Genomic DNA, 15,513 nt, shown 5'->3' on the forward strand with positions numbered 1-15,513 from the left:
GCTGAAGTCAGAGGTCAGGCGCAAGCCCTGGCGCCTCACGATTAGTGTGCATAGGTGTTTCCTCCACTGTGAAATAAGCATAACACCATTAGCGCGCTTCGAGGAGCTGGCAGAATTTACTGCCCTGGAATTTCTGGGACCGAATAAACTCAGAAGGCACTGTGTCCAGCCAGTGGCACAGAGGCAGGATCCTTTGGCCTGGGAAGGGAAACGGCAGACACAGGGAATGGGGTGGAGGTGTGACAGCCTAGGCAGGGAGAGGCCCAAGACAGGCGCGGTGCGTGGCCTCTCGGGGCCTGCGGGTGGCTGTGGGGCTGGCGGGCGGGAAGCCCGGACATGCTCCGCCGCGGGCCTGGCCGATTTAGACACTCAGCTCTAATTGCGCCGAGCCGAGCCCCCGGCACCCGCGCCGAGAGGATGTGCCTCGCTGTCGCCAGGCCCAATTGCTCTCACTTATCGGGCTTTGCCGGCCCGGTGGGGAAGCACACAGTGGCGCAGGCCATCGATCTGACGCCAGGGATCGAAGAGGCCGCGGAGACCTCAGCCCCGCGGGACGCGGTCGATGAGTCTTCAGACTCAGCGAGCCAAGGGACACCTGTCTGTCAGGTCGCCACGCCCCCGGGACCCTGGATGACCTGAATGATGGGATGATCAAATAACACTGGGGATGGGGACCCTGAACTCCGTCGCCTATTTTTCTTCCCTCGGGTGCCAGTCATCTTCCTCTTTTCCCTCGGCTCTCTCTCCTTTCTTCCTCTCCATCTTCGCCTCTCCAGGTCACTCTTCCCTCACTCTGACAGTCATTCTCCAACTGCTTGGATGGCGCGCTGCAGCCCCTTTCCTTCCCAGGGGCCTGATTCTGAGAGGTGTCGCTGCCAGGTTGGGGGGTTGCAGGAAGATGGGAAACCTCCCATCCCTTTCTCAGAGAGCCAGAGTAAGGCAATGGCTTTAAACTGTCAGAACGCCCTCCCCCCACCCCAAGTCTCCTCCCGCAATTACCCCCCTCAAGCCCCCAATTCATGTTTCCATTTGAGTGTATGCTCAATATGTCTGTCATAGAGAATTATCTCCACTTGGCAGCTACAGAAATAGGAAGGACAGGGGTGATCCCAACATCCTTCAGAAAATCCCTTCTAGGTTATTTACTCCCTCCCACTCCAATTCTTCTTCCCTCCCCTCCATACCCTCGTGCAAAATACCCGGCTGTTCAGAACAGCCAGCTCCTGGCAGACTCCACCTGAGAATACTCCCTTCCCCCAAGGACTCTCACCCTTAGAGCCCAGGGCCCGAAGCCTCTGTCTACTCTCTTCAGGGGAAAGAGGTCTGTTACCAGGTGTTTCTCCTGGCAATTAATGCAGGAGGCTCCGCTCACCACTTCTAATGTGTCCCCATTAGGAGCCTTAAAGCACATCCTTGAAGCTGCTGTCTCTTCTTGGAGTTGGAGCAGCCTTGGGCTCTCCCTGTGTTAGATCAATCTGTTTCATTATCTGCAAACCTTGTGGCTTCACTAGCTGGGAAGGCTGGCTCTGTCAACCCTCAGGGTCACCACTGTGTTCTGCCAAACATTATGGACTTCTTCATCTTGCCCTAGTGTATTTCTGACCGTGCTTTAAAGAAAAGAAAAGGAAAGAAAAGAAGAAAAGAAGTAAAAGAAAAACAAAACCCACAGCATTAGTGTCTAAAATTATTAGTGGACCAATAAGACCACTGAGGAGAAGCACGGCCCCCCAACCCCCACAATTACTAGCTGGGGTTTCTGCCATCTCTGTGTCTGCAAAGAGGAGCAAGAGTCTCACTTTTACAAGAAGGCCTCAGAGCTGTGTGTGGTGGTGTTTATCTGTATTTACCTCCATATTCTGAGGGCTGAGGCAGGGTCATAGCTTTCTGGCCAGTGTGGATTAAATAGTGAAAACCTGTTTTTTGTTTTGAGTTTTTGCTTTTTTATTTATTTTTTAACAAAGGAAAGAAGAAAAGAGAGGGACAAAATTACACTGGGGCGGGTGTGGGAGTGGGGGTGGGGAGGAATTCTGTGCTCTACCCCCATCCATATGTGGTTTTTTGAGACATTAGCCTGGAACTCACGACCCTTCTGCCTTCACCTCCAAAATGTTTAGATTACATGTACTACTACTCTGACTCTAAAGTCATACCTATTTTTTTAAAGTTTATTTTATTAGATATATTGGTGTTTTGCAGTAGTGTATGTCTGTGTGCCATGTGTAGAGTCCTCAGAGGGCAGAAGAAGGCACTGGATCCCTCAGAAGTAGATTTACTGATGCTTGTGAGCCACCAATGGGTGCTGAGAATTGAATCTTAGTCTTTTGTAAGAGCAGCTAGGGCTTTTAACCACTGAGACATCATTCCCACCCCAAGCTGTGCTGTTCTTGGAGCCTAGTGAGATTCTAGGTGCACTGCTATATGCTCACAGATCACAGAATAGCGTCATATGATTATGGAAAGGCCGTGCTTTCACATGACAGTGTATGTTCAACAGTCAGAAAGTTGTCAGTGTGTGGTATGGTGAGGCTCCTGCTTGTAATCCCAACACTCAAGAGGCTGAGCCAGGAGGATAGCTTCAACTTCAGTGCTAGCCTAGGTAACATAGTTCCAGGCTAACATAGGCGACTGTGTGAGACTCTGTTTTAAAAGCTAAGAAAGAAAATTATCACAAAGCCCAGATGTCTTCACAAGGGCTTCTGATAGCATTGCCCTGCAGCTTGGCTGAAGGTAGGGATTTATCCACACCACGAGGAAATATGCTCCTCTCTCAAGTGTAAATGAAACACGTGGTCTGTCAAACTGTGTGAATTCATGTTTCTGGTCAATTCTGCATCTCCCTTGTGGTTAGCAACATTATACTGTGTTGGTGCCTTGGTTGGAGATCATCACTTCATTGAGAGTTTGCACCAAGAACATCTCAGTATTTACTGAATAATAATTGATTTGTAGGATCAACTGAGGGTCTACTGACAGAGGAATGGATTAAGAAAGTATAATACCACACACACACACACACACACACACACACACACACACACACATTACACACACATACACATGTAAGTATATACACATACACACACATACACACATACAGGCACATACACACATACGCATATAAGCACGTACACACACACACATACATATATACATACACACAAAGGGTTTTTAGCTATGAAGAAGAATGAAGCTATATTGTTTGCAGGAAAATGGATACAGCTGGAGATAACCATATAAAGCTAACTAGCCACGGAGAAACGTGTCTCCACTCATTTGTGGATCCTAGCTTTTATAGCTACATAAAATCATGTATGTACATTTGACAAGAACATAATAGCTAAGTTGTCCAGGAGAAGACAGGAAACAAATGGGATGGGGGACGGTAGGGTAGAGGGTTATGAGGATACTGAATATAAAATATATACCTGTATGAAAATGTCCACATACAATAGAAGGTACAATGAATATACCCAAATGAAGACAGTTTAAAACATAAATTTTAAATGGAAAAGAAATATGCCATTACTATAGTGGTTTGTGCCTATAATCCCAGCACTCAGAACTGCTTAAGTTTGAGGCTAGCCTAGAGACCTTCCTGGTGACAGAGTGAGACTCTATGCCAAAAAAAAAAAAAAAAAAAAAAAAACCCAAAAAACAAATGTGAACCCAAGCAATGACAGAGCCCTCATACCTTTTGTAGCTATCTCCTGACTGTGTCCGTGTGTTTTAATACAACAGAACTCCGACAGTGCCAGCTTCCCCTGATGCCTCTAACTCTCAGGATCCTGGGATTTATTCCTTGGTCTCAGGAAACCCAGTATCCATCCATTTGGGATATGTCCTAGAGAGCTTCCTTTCTTCTCTCCATATTGTCTTGCTTTGGGTGTGTGTGGTTGAGACAAAGCAGTACGCTGTAGCCAGGGCTTGCCTTAACCTCTGGACACACTCCTGCCCCAGCCTTTGAGCACTGGGATTACAGTCAGAACTATGCGCAGCTTTTGTTTCTGTTTGATATGGAGTCTTGCGATATAGCCAAGGCTAACCTCAGATTTCTGGCAATTTTCTTGCCTTAGCTCCCCTCAGTGCCAGAGTCACAGACATGAACCATCACACCTACTTTGTAGAACCATTTGCTTCCCAACTTTCAGCCCATGAGGCTGTGGTATGGGTGAGTCTTGCCATGGCTGGACAATCTGACCCTTGAATTCCTCTTAGCATGTGACTACATTTTCTCTCAAGATGTATTGATTCTTATGTATCAGTGATAACTCCAGCACATCCAAAATGTGTTGGTGCCATACTGAGGAAAGAAAGCAGTGTGTTTCCTCTTGGGGTAATTTGACCAGAGTTGAGTCCAGATGTGAACTCTCTCTCCTTCATCTCTGTATCTTACAGCTTCTGGCCTGTCCACAATCCATCTGTTGTATGAGTCTGATTCTGTGTCCTTATTTCTTGCTAAATACTGTCTGTCTTCTTTGTCTTCACCTAACATGGGCAAGGAATAAGGGACACTTTGCAGAAATGTTTAATAGGTTTAGTTGTTGTTCTACAAAGGATTGAACTTTCTTGACTCCAATGAACTCCAACAGTAACAGTATTGCAAACAGCACAGCACACAGACTTATCAATCTGTATCTATGATGTTGTTTCCAACACTTATGGTAGGTATTTGCTTTGTAAGGTTTCTTTTTCAGCCTATTTGTTGCTTTTAATATTCACACACACACACACACACACACACACACACACACACACACACACACACATGCATTACTATTACTCACGGGTCAGAGGAACAGAAGAGTCCATATCTCAAGATTACAGCTATATATTAGCTTAGGGTGTAAAAGCAGATTACAGGCCGGGCGTGGTGGCGCACACCTTTAATCTCAGCACTTGGGATGCAGACGCAGGTGGATTTCTGAGTTCAAGGCCAGCCTGATCTACAGAGTGAGTTCCAGGACAGCCAGGGCTATACAGACAAACCCTGGCTCGAAAAACCAAACCAAACCAAACCAAACCAAACCAAACCAAACCAAACCAAACCAAACCAAACCAAACCACAAAACACAAACAAAAAACAAAAAACAAAAAAACCCAAAAAACAAACAAAAAAAATGCTGATTACATGGGAAATCCAATGCTAGTGAAGTTGGCTGTTACGTTGTTCTCTTAAAGGGAGTTAAACAACCAGGTTGGGTACACAGTAGGGCTGCAGTCTTAAGTCTTAGATGATCTTAAGGAGTACTCTTAACTCTGGCAGTGAGGTCCAACAAACTAGTCTTTTAGAATATAAGACAGTTTCACAATAATAGACTGTTAACAGTGTTTACTCAAACCTACGTTGGCGAACCACTGCTTTCCAACTCTCAGCCTATGGGGTTGTGTTATGAGTGGGTCTTGTTCTTGCTGGCCAATCAGAACGTTGGATTCCCTAAGCACACACCTAGATATGCACACAGAGACTGCATCTGGGGCTTAGCTTTATGCAGAGCTCTGGGTAGCATCCTGCCACCTGGAAGTGAACACTGTGCTGAGAATGGATCCAGCAACAAAAGAGACAGAGAAGAAACAGTTTCGGGCATCTTTCTCTGAGCACTGCGTAGGTCTCAGTCTGAGGGGCTTGTCTTCTTAGCTTGAATGACTTGGCTGGCAGAGCTTTTAGAGATCCAAAGTACAGAAGCCACATTTTATAGATGAAGAAGTCAAAGGCCCAGAGACTAGGAACTTTAGAAACAACCAGAGCTGGTCTGAGTCTGGAGTTTTCTTGTTCCTTCTTCTTGTTCTTCTTGTTCTCTCTCTCTCTCTCTCTCTCTCTCTCTCTCTCTCTCTCTCTCTCTCTCTCTCTCTCTCTCTGTGTGTGTGTGTGTGTGTGTGTCTGTCTCTCTGTCTCTGTCTCTGTTTCTCTCTCTCTCTCTTTCTCTCTCTCCTCCCAGGCTAGCAGCCGTGATGGAGAAAAAGGAGCATAGGAAAGGCCGACTGCTATGATACCTGACTTTCAGACATTAATTACATTAAATTCATCAAACGTGTTTCCCCCGTTACACTGATGGAGTAAGCCCTGCCCCAACCAAGGGGCACAGATGGATGACAGCTGTGTTTCTTCAGTTATGCTCACACCTGTACCCCTGACAGACCACTCCCTTTGTGGTCTTGGGACCTGTAGTCCCTGTGGCTTTTGGAGCCTCTGGGGGGAACTGACACACATACCCCTCTTCTCTTATACATATGTGTGTGTGCCTTATGTAGAAGGCCAAGTACAGTACATGCTGTGCCCAAGCAGTGTGTGTCCAGTAATAAGAGAAAATAGACTCAAATGTCAGAGGTCCCAGGCTGCTGAAAACAGCTGTATGGGTTGCCCACTGCTCAACTCAGGGAAGATCCACAGGCTCTGGTGTAAATGGCACACCCTGGCATTATGCAGAGTGGAACAGTACCCGGCTCCAAGGGCTCAGGCCAAGATTCTTTTGATCCTGAAACCTGGCTATCTGCTTAGCAATGCAGAAGACACAGAGCCTGCCTGAGCCCCGGGGAAGTTTGCTCTATCTCATCTGCATGCCTGTGTAGTCCACTTGCAGGGTCTACCATCAGAAGGTTGAGTTCCCTGCCTTTAAAGGCGCCAAGGGTAGTGCCAGGGGCACATGAAATAAGCTCTGCCATGTTCTGCTTAATGCCAAGCTTTCTTAATAATTTCCAGTCAGTGGAAATGGGTGGTGCGAGGAGGAGCCGGAAGGCGCTGTGGAAGAGCTGTGCTCAGCCAGTCCGCAGAAACATTATAGTCAGTGCCTTAGTTTAAGGAGCTCATTAAGCCTCCATGATCTCTGACAAGGACCCTTTGCTTCCCACGCATGGACAGCCTCGTGCCTCTAAGCGTGTAGGTCTACCTGTTTCTGGTCCTTGCATCCTCCCTGTTTGCTCCCTGGGGGGTGGGGGTCTTCTCCCCTGAAGTCTTTTCCAAATGCCAAGTGATTTCCTGCATGCATGGATTGCATTTTCCCCTTGAAAGTTTAATCGGAATGCTCAATGCTCAGTTGCCAAGGGCTGTGAACTAATTTCTCTTGTCATTGCCACTTGGTGAAAATGTCATCATTAGTGAAGTAGATATGCTAAAGGGACAGTAGAGAAGAAGGGTATGACGGAGCATCTTAGCTCTCCCAGGGGCTCCAAAAGCCATGGGGATTACAGACCCCATGTCAGCGAAGAGAGTGGTCTATCAGGGGTACCAGTGTGAGCATCACTGCCGAAGTACAGCTGGGGAGCTGACACCGATCTGTGCTCCTGGGTGGATCAGGGCTTATTCCATTGGTCATTGTGCCTGGGGACAGGCAGCGAAAGCCCGGAGTGACCCCTGTAATGAGAAAAGTTCCTGGATGAAGAAGTTCTTCATTTTGCTAACTCACAGTTCACTCTGTGACCTGGCTTATGTAAGGGTCCTTGCAGCTAGCAGCCTGCAGAGACTGGACAGGCGGCCTTGTGGCTTGTTACTGGATAGTGAGAACTCTTCCGTTTGCCAGGGTAGACTTCAAGCTTACTTCCACCTTCAGACGTGTTTCCTGTCTCGCAGCTGCCAGGCCTGCCATTTTCCTAGTCTCTTTAATTGCTTGTGCACACTGCCTTTCATTTTGTGTGATTTTTTTTCCTTTGCTTTAAATTATGACGATTTAATAAGACCGGAGCAGTGGGAATAGAACCAGTGGCACCTTCCTCCACTCACCTCTGTCCTTGTCACTCAGAGATTTGGGATATGCTGCTCAGCTTCACAGTCTGTCTCACATTTGCTGTGAGGAAAAATGGGTTATCAAACCCAGTCAGATTCTAAACATCTGTAGAAATGCTCTAGATACTATCATAACTATTCTTGCCAGGCCTTGCATATGCTAGCCAGGGTCCTAGAACTGAGCCACAGCCATAATGGCTACAGCTACAGCCCACAGACAGCCCAGCCCTGTGAGGTGGGGTATGTGGTCTTCACTTTCACATTAGGGTCAGAAATGGTCTATGATTTGTCTCAGGTCTGTAGTCTAGTAAATGGCTGAGTTGGGATTTGAACCTAACACCGAGTATGTTTTTTGTTATTTATACTAGGCTTTCTGCTAGCAGTTAGAATGAGATCTGGCTTCTCCCCAAAGCTTGGGACATATGCTAGGATGGGAGACTCTTTGGGCCTCAGTTCCGGAATCTGCATAATGGGTTCTGATGTTTTTACTGCCTTCTGTGCAGACCAAATTGGAGAGTATATCAGGATGTGTGTGGAGGTTCTGTATTGGCTCCCAGGGCGTCAGGAGTGCTGGTGTTGTCTCTCCCTCGATAATTTTGCAACAGAAAAGGTTGCAGCAGCAACAAGGATAGTATCCTCCGTCTTTTCTTCTATGTCAGTTTTGGTTCCATTGCTGCATTGGACCCTCTTAACAACACTGTGAGCAAACAGGGATTTCTCCTCATTTTAGGTTACAGCGGCCCGGCAAGACCAAGTGACTTCTGCAAGATGACAGCCACTTAGGGACTCAAAGCCAAGGCTTTAATGTGTTTGAATGTATTTGTCTATCTCTAAGTTCACGCAGGGCCTGCCTCTAAGAATCAATTTTGCACTGGAGTATTTTAGAAGTACTAGGAGGAGGTAGAGGGGGATGTGTGGAGGGAAGGAGGGGAGAGAGAGGGAGGGATATCAAGAGCGGTAGAGACAGAGAGACAGAGCAACAAAGAAAACAGTGGTACAGGCAGTTCAGAAAATCTTCTTGAAGGAGATACCCAGTACAAGCCTCAGACAAAGAAGAGAAACAGGCAGGCAGGGACGCATGACCTCTCAAGGTCATTCCCTGCCCAAGGTCTCTCTGATTTCCAGCATCCAGATGCCATCCTTAATTCTCTCTCCACCTCTCTCATCAGGGACCAAAGGCTCAAAATTAAAAAGTCATCATTTGCCTGAACAAGGCAGCTTTGGGCCCTAGGGCTTGGCCGATGAGGACCACACTTGACGCTGCCTGTTCACAGCCTGCCTGGGCTGTGGGGAAGGAAGCATCTTTGCCATCTGGCTGCTGAACCACACTGGTGGGGGAGGATACAGCACTTGGTTGAGGCCCTTGACGGTGGGGCTCAGGCTGCAACTGTGCCTTGGTTTGTCTGATAACATGACTTCCCACTCACTTCTTCTTATTTTACAGATTTCAAAAGATCTTTAACTGGGCACGTGTGTATGTGTGCATGTGTGCATGTGTGCATGTGTGCATGTGAGTTCAGGTGCCCTTGGAAGCCAGAGGCTTTAAAAATCCCTGGAGCTAGAGTTAAAGGGGGCTATGAGCTCTCCAACATGGGTGTTGGGAATTCAACTTGGTCCTCTGCAAGGGCAGGGCATGTTCTTGAACCATTTCTGAAGCCATTTATTTGCCTATTCATTTATTTATTTTTCTGTTGTGTTATGTACATGGTGTGTGCCAAGGGGACACACATGCACACTGTGTGGAGGTCAGAGGATAACTAGACAGGGTTGGTTTTTCCTTTCTACCTTCATATGGGAGCACGATAAGCTTTAACTCGAAGAGCCATCTTGCTAGCCCTTACCACATCTTATAGATTGCTATCTAACTCACTCTATAGTTCAGGCCTGAGCCAGGGTCAGACCTGAATAGAGTCAGTGAATCTATCTATAGAAGGGAGCAGTGTGGTACTCGGGGGTTCGAGTGGCATTGCAGAGATAAAAAGAAATAGAAAGTGTTTTCAGTCACAGGAGAGAAATTCCTATTGTTTTTGTTGTTGTGTGTTTTGTTTTGTTTTGTTTTGTTTTCCAGCATCATGGTTACCTGAATGGGCTACACACATTTGTGCAGTTGGGGGATTCAGAGTGAAATAAGAAGCCATATCTAGGATGTAGCCTTGACTGAGCTGAATTTTTTTGGCTTGCTGAAACCTGGGTTTAAGATCTCAGACACACTCTTTGCTGCCAGACCTCCGCCATCATGGGTCGCATGCACGCTCCCGGGAAGGGCCTGTCCCAGTCGGCGCTGCCCTACCGCCGTAGCGTCCCCACGTGGCTGAAGTTGACGTCTGACGACGTGAAGGAACAGATTTACAAATTGGCCAAGAAAGGCCTGACTCCCTCCCAGATAGGTGTAATCCTGAGGGACTCACACGGGGTGGCCCAGGTCCGTTTTGTGACTGGAAATAAAATCTTGAGAATCCTCAAGTCCAAAGGCCTTGCCCCTGACCTCCCCGAGGATCTCTACCATTTGATTAAGAAAGCTGTTGCTGTCCGAAAGCACCTTGAGAGGAACAGAAAGGATAAGGATGCTAAATTCCGCCTGATTCTGATAGAGAGCAGAATTCACCGATTGGCTCGATACTATAAGACTAAGCGGGTGCTCCCACCCAATTGGAAATATGAGTCGTCCACAGCCTCTGCTCTAGTGGCATAAATGCTGTTGTGTGCACAAGCAATAAAATCACTTTGAGTAAAAAAAAAAAAAAAAAATCTCAGACACTAAAGAGGAGCCATGGGCCGAAGACTCACCAGCTCAGACGTTCACTAAGTCTAAGCAGGGAAGGTGTGTGGTGAAGTGTGCTAAGCAGAGATGTGGGAAGTGGCAAAGGAAAACCACCCCAAAGAGAACACCAATCCTTAGCTCTTCCCTGATCTCATGGAGGAAAGAGACCTCAGATCAACATGTCTTCTGGTTTTTCAGGAGAAGCTAGAAACCTGGACTTTCAGAACACATACATTTCTTAAGCAGTCGACAGTCAATCCAAATGAGTATTTCCAAAACACGGGGAGGGGAGACACACATGTGACATTTTCACTGAGTTGGCCTGGTCATCTCTAGAGTAGGAGAGATTTAGTGCAAAGGAGAGGATGAGAAACACAGCTTGGTCAACAAAGGAGAGGTCCAACCATGCCAGAGCTGTAGAGAGAGGAAACAGCCCATCAGCTCTGCAGAGGAAGGCCTGGTGTCTTATAAGACATTTTGCAACAAGATTGCACAATCAGTGATGAAATGGAAGTGTCTTAGCTCCTTTTCCGTGGCTGTGAGAAAACACCATGACTGAAGCAAGTCATAGAAGAGTTTATTGGGGTTCATAGTTTCAGAGGGTGAGTTCATGACATCATGGTGGGGAGTGAGGAAGGAAGTCAGGCAAGCATGCCATTGCAGTAGTAGTTGGGAACTTATGTATTGATCTACAAGCATGAGGCAGAGTGATAACTAGGAACAGCATGGGCTTCTGAAACCTCAAAATATATCCCCAGTGACATGCCTTTTCCAAGGAGACCACACCTCCTAATCCTTCCCAAACAGTTCTACCAACTAAGGACTAAGTATTCAAGCATATGAGCTTATGGGGCCATTCTCATTCAAATTATCACAGGAGGGAAGGGGATTCTGGTCAATCTTAGCTTGATTTTAGAAATTCCATTACTTCTAATATATGTGTTGTAGTGCTGAGAGCCATGTTGACTACTCAGGCCCCGCTCAAGTAGTTTCAGGGGGAACAATTTTAGCAACTAGGCTAGCAACGAGACAATGTGATATTTTGGCAAAGAATGTGGCTGCTTTCTGCCCTTGTCCTAAAAGTCTGCCTGAGGCTAAATTGAAAGTTTTGTGCTAATGTTGTTGGCAGAAAAGATTTCAAGATGATCTAATATTGACTTTGTCATATGGTTATTAGTAATCACTCTTATGCAATTCTGCAAGGCAAAAGGGCAAGCAGGGCAAAAAGACATACAAAATGTAAAGTTTGGGGAAAAAGAGGGCACCAGAAAATTTAATGTCGGAGCCAAGGCGTGTGCTGAAAGAGATAAAGAGAAACAGAAAAATGGAGGGGTGCCCTCAGGGCAAGGCACCATCAGGCTAATCTTGCAACTTGTAAAAAAGAAAGGACCTGAGAAATTTTCTGCTCCTAAAAAGCAATATCAAATCAAAGCTGTGGCAAATGTGATTTAAGAAGAGGGAAAGGTATTCCAAGTGGGCAGCTAAACTTGGCAGCATTAGCTTTGTGGTTCTGGGTTTTGTCATGAAGGATAAACAAGGAAAGGGGTCGTAGACTCTTCCTCTGCAGTTAAGTGCATTTCAGAGGCCAGGCATGTGTCAGGAGAGTCCCTGCAGAGAGGTCCTGAGAGACCATTGCATGAAGCTGTGAAAGTGAAGTCTGGATTGCAGTCGAAGCCTCGGGATTTTGGAGGTGTCAGAGTCATGGGATGCCTGCCAAGGAGAGATGCTAACAGGGTGTGGAACCAGCCCAAGAGAGAGAAATGTGTTGTAGCCAGCAAAGCCAAAGGGTGGAACTGTCTAAGCCCTTTGACATTAGACACAGAATTACAGGATTTTGTTCTGCTGTGGTTTGGTCTTGCTTTTGTATAGTATGTCCTATAATGTCCCTTCTCTCTCTTTTGGAATGGCAGTGCATATTCTGTGCCATTGTATGTTGGAAGCATATAATTTGCATTTTATTTTATAGGGGGTTACAATTAAGATACTGCTTTCAGTCTCAGAAAGACTTTGGACTTTTAAACTTTTGAAGCAATAAAAGACTATAGGGATTTTTGAAGTTTAACTAAATGCATTTTGCATTATGATATGGCCAGGAGGCTGTGGAGGCCAGGGAATGGGATGTGCTTGGTTCTCAGTTGGTGAAACTGTTTGAGAAGGCTTGTTTTGTTTTGCTTTGCTTTGTTTGTTTTTACTTGGCAGGGTTTCTCTGTGTAGCCCTGGCTGTCCTGGAACTCATCCTGTAGATCAGGCTGGCCTCGAACTCAGAGATTTGCCTGCCTCTGCCTCCTGAGTGCTTAGGAGATGTGGCCTTCTTGGAGGGGGTGTGTCACTAGGGGTAAACTTTGAGGTTCCAAAAGCCCACAGCATTCCTAGTTAGCTCTCTGCCTGATGCTTGTGGATCAAGATATAAGCTCTCAGATAGTAATGCAGAGCCATGCCTGCCTGCTTCCTACCATGTTCTCCATAATGATGGTCATGAGTCTAGCCCTCTAAAACTGTTAGCCCCAAGTATGATCTTCTTCTTCTTCCTCTTCTTCTTCCTCTTCTTCTTCCTCTTCTTCTTCCTCTTCTTCCTCCTCCCCCTCCCCCTCCTCTTCTTCTTCTTCTTCTTCTTCTTCTTCTTCTTCTTCTTCTTCTTCTTCTTCTTCTTCTTCTTCTTCTTCCTCTTCTTCTTCCTCCTCCTCCTCTTTTCTCTCTCTCTCTTCCTTCCTTCCTTTCTTTCTTTCTTTCTTTCTTTCTTTCTTTCTTTCTTTCTTTCTTTCTTTCTTTCTTTCTTTCTCCTCCTCCTCCTCCTTCTTCTTCTCCTCTTCCTCCTTCACCACCTCCTCTTCTTCCTTCCTTCTCCTCGTCTTTCCTTCTCCTTCTTCCTCTTCTTCCAGCTTCTTCACCTCCTCCTCTTCTTCTCCTTCCTTTTCTTCCTTCTCCTTCTCCATCTTCTTCTTCCTTTTCCTCCTCCTCTTCCTTCTCTTCTTCTTCCTCTTCCTCCTCCTCCTTCATCTTCACAATTTGAATATTTGTGTGAAGACATTATTAAATAAACACTTATTGGATATTTACAAAATAAATGTAAGAAGGGAAGCCCTAAAGTAACTGGTTCCTTGGTTTATTACCACTCTTTCAATCCCCAGGATGCATTAGAGTACATTCTAAGTAACCACAGATGGAAGCTTATCAGCCAAGCCACCAACAGTGCAAGCAGTAGCTGGATATCTGCTTTGGTCATCCTGTGGCTGATGGTGTTTCTGGAGAGCAGCACCTACATCTGAGCTGACCACTCAGTCAGCAACCTGCAAGGACATATGCTAAGGAACTCTATTGTCCTTCATACCACGGAGCAACCACAGAGGGCAGGTCACAGGAATGGGCTGTGTAATAAGCAGTGAGGCTCTTTAATGAAACTGTATAGAATGCAGCAAAATCCTTCCTTGTTTTATTTAGATGGTAAGGATCTTTCATTTTTATTTTCCTTTGTGCCTCAACTGGAAGTGAACGAAACTGTCACCAGGCCATCTGCAACAGTAGGTATAGCAATAAAAATGTGGCCTTTTATGGCTGTGTAGTTACAGGATGCAGCATGATCCATCCACCAAGGCTAGATCCAACCAGTATCTGTGGTCCTCCAGCTATGTCATCAAGTATACAAAGTACATCCTTTCTCCACTTCCCCACTGCTCATTCTGCTACGTTACTATCTGCATTTCTAACTCCTGAGTAGTTAAACCTTATGAGATTTGTAAAACTCCTCAACTGCCACTGCCTTTTTAATATTCATATTAGAAAGATATCCAGGGATGAAGATAATTCCTGGGCTTTTGTTTTTTAGTCTCTTATAAGCCAGGCTTGGAAGCTCTGGTCAGTTAAGCAGAGAGTGTTATCTTTTGTCTCCAAGCTGGGAGCTACCATGCTCATGGGGGCTTTCTAGCTGTTGCTGTGCTTAGGCCATGATGTTGGTTGAAGGACACAGCTTCCCAGCTGCACCCCAGACAAGGTACCCAAGCCATCATCTTCCCAGCTGCCCCTGGGCAAAAGAAGCTCTTATAAGTTGTCTTATTCTTGGTATCTTACCACAGTGTGGTTGTTTGAATATGCTTGGCCTAGGGAGTGACACTTATTTAGAAGTATGGCTTTGTTGGAGTAGGAGTGGCCTTGTTGGAAGAAGCATGTTACTGTGAAGGTGGGCTTTGAGAGCTTCCTCTTAGCTGTCTGAGGATCAAAGTCTTCTATTTGCCCTTGGAACAAGTTGTAGAACTCTCAGTTCCTCCTGCACTATACCTGCCTGGATGCTGTCATGCTGCCTGCCTTGATTATAATGGACTGAGTCTCTAAACCTGTAAGCCAGCTCCAATTAAGTGTTGTTATTATAAGAGTTGCCTTGGTCATGGTATCTGTTCACGGCAGTAAAAACCGAACTAAGACATATAGCAATAAAAAAGTAACTAAGATGAAATGCCAGGAAAAGACATTATTCCGAGGGAATTTCTATTTGGCTACAGCCTCTGGTTGTTTTAAAATTTTAAATAATATTTATCTACTAAGTGTATGTGTGTGTGAGAGTGTGGTGCCATGGTGCAGAAGACAAATTGTTATTTCTTTCTAATGTGTGGATTCTGGGTACTAACATCAGGTCATCAGGCATGGATTTAAGCACCTTTACCTGTGAGCCATCGTTCCAGTCCGTTTGCTTTTTGCTTTAATGTAAATTCTGACAAGCCTAGATTACACAGAATCCTAGCTTATATTTAGGTTGAAGTAACACGCATGATGTATCAGGAGTTATTTCTACAGATTCACTATCATGTTTGGTGAGGTAGGTGAGCCCTGGAGATTGAACATGGACCAACTATTTTCATCTCGCACCCAAATAAAAAGTGATCTGCACTAAAAATGGAGGAAAATATGATTATTGAATGAAGTGGGAAACATACCATAACCTTACCCTTCTGAGGCATCGTGTGTGTGTGTGTGTGTGTGTGTGTGTGTGTGTGTGTGTGTGTGTGTGTGTGTGTGTGAAGGTACGAGGGTGTGGGCTTATATG

The 15,513-nt window shown here is 45.8% G+C and overlaps 2 pseudogenes; one reads left to right on the plus strand and one right to left on the minus strand.

The window, feature by feature from the left end:
• Rps13-ps1 (ribosomal protein S13, pseudogene 1) lies at nt 9,928-10,449 on the plus strand (annotated as a pseudogene).
• On the minus strand, nt 13,631-14,482 carry Gm18602 (predicted gene, 18602; annotated as a pseudogene).

Source organism: Mus musculus, chromosome 8 (assembly GCF_000001635.26).
Source record: "Mus musculus strain C57BL/6J chromosome 8, GRCm38.p6 C57BL/6J".
NCBI lineage: Eukaryota > Metazoa > Chordata > Mammalia > Rodentia > Muridae > Mus > Mus musculus.